Source organism: Triticum dicoccoides, chromosome 5B (genome assembly GCF_002162155.2).
Source record: "Triticum dicoccoides isolate Atlit2015 ecotype Zavitan chromosome 5B, WEW_v2.0, whole genome shotgun sequence".
Classification (NCBI taxonomy): domain Eukaryota; kingdom Viridiplantae; phylum Streptophyta; class Magnoliopsida; order Poales; family Poaceae; genus Triticum; species Triticum dicoccoides.
Genome location: NC_041389.1, coordinates 116,671,262 through 116,672,954, shown reverse-complemented (window position 1 = coordinate 116,672,954; position 1,693 = coordinate 116,671,262).

The window sequence follows — 1,693 nt, the reverse complement described above, 5'->3', positions numbered from 1 at the left end:
GGCATTGCTTCAATTTTCCGGCGGCATTCTTAGATTACAATAGCAAAATAGCTGTATGGGACATGCCAGCACCATGTGCGTCCACACGTATAAATGGGTGATGTAGAGTATGTAGCCAAGCAACATATATGCGTTGGTCCCATATTTGTTCTCTTTGAACCATTTTCCTATGTGAGGGCACCAAATCTAGTCCTGCACAAACTACCCGACCCCCCAATTTCTTTCCCTTTTCAACAAAGAGATCGGTTCCTTACAGATGTGTGTACTGGGTTACCCCCTTTTTCCCTTTTCGACCAAAAAAGCGGCTGGATAGCCAGTCTATACTACTTTTCGTCCCTCCTTTCTTCATTGAACCACGTCCTAGATTCTTGCTCTAGCCCACCGCACCCTTCTTTCCTCTTTGACCCAAGACCTAGATTCGACTACAGATCAAAAAAGATCCACATGCAGCTAGAGCAACGACGGTTTCAAAGAAACTTATACCTTAGGGTCGTCGGGATGTGGCAAGGCGTGCGGCGGGAGGCCGGATCTGCCCACAGTATGTATGGCAGCGAGGAAGAAGGGGTCGGTGGCCCTCCCGCACATGCGCTGGGTGAAAGAGAACAACACAGCCAGCAGTGGATTGCCTCCCTCGTTGAAGGTGATAGAGTGAACGCTGCACCTCCTCCCCTTCCCGGTGCGACGGGATACAGACGCCTCCTTCACCAGCTGTGAGGGGGGAGAGAGAGAGAGACAAGAGACCAATGCAGTCTTGTTTAGATCTGGTGAAGAGAGGGTGAGAGACTATGGATATAGCAAACCCTAGCAAATGAATGCTGAGCCTCCAGCGTGCATACATATATGTAGTGCGGCGAGAGTGTGGAGAGTGCAAACCCTAGCGAACAAGCACTGAGGCTCCAGCTTATATATATACTACTGTAGTACGGACTGAGCTCCGGTGCCTTCACTGCACCTGCTTTTGGCTGTATGACAAGTGAGCCAGACACATTTTGGGCCCACCTGTCATAAACCCAAAGGCAGGTGCACTAAGTCAATGAAGCTGCGTCCATATAGTACTCTCATGGAGTGGTTTTCATATTCTCTCCATAACAATCGTTTTAAATTGTGTAAGTACGAAACGAAACTATTTATTTAACGTACAATGAAGAAAACTACTACTACTTCCGATGAACTAACGATCCACACCCACGCGTCCTGATCGCACTTCCTGTCCTTCACGTGCGGTACACTACCCTCCCTTAAGTGAACAACCACACATGCGCCAAATTATCGGAAACGTGTGAGAGTGTGTACAAACAAAGAATTATAATTTCAATTATCGGAAAGGTTTGAGAGTATTACAAAGTTTGACTTCAGTCAAATCTAGTATGCGGAGTAAATAAAAATGGAGGGCTACTACGTCCATCCAGGTTTTTAGTCCACACCATTTTTAAATCAAAGTTAATAGCTAGACAAATAAAATTACAGGGGAGCTGGAGACAAAGTTGTGAGAAGGCTTAGAAATCAATACAAAACTTATGCTCTTAGTACCAACATTGATCCTTCTTCGAGGAAACATTTGGTTCATAGCCAATTGTGTGATAAAATTGCACTAACGTGAAAAACGACTGCGTCTCCAACGCAACCAAGGTGAACTGACGAAGGATATCATCTTTGTGCGTAACAAGCAAAGAGCACTGATGGATGACAGCTT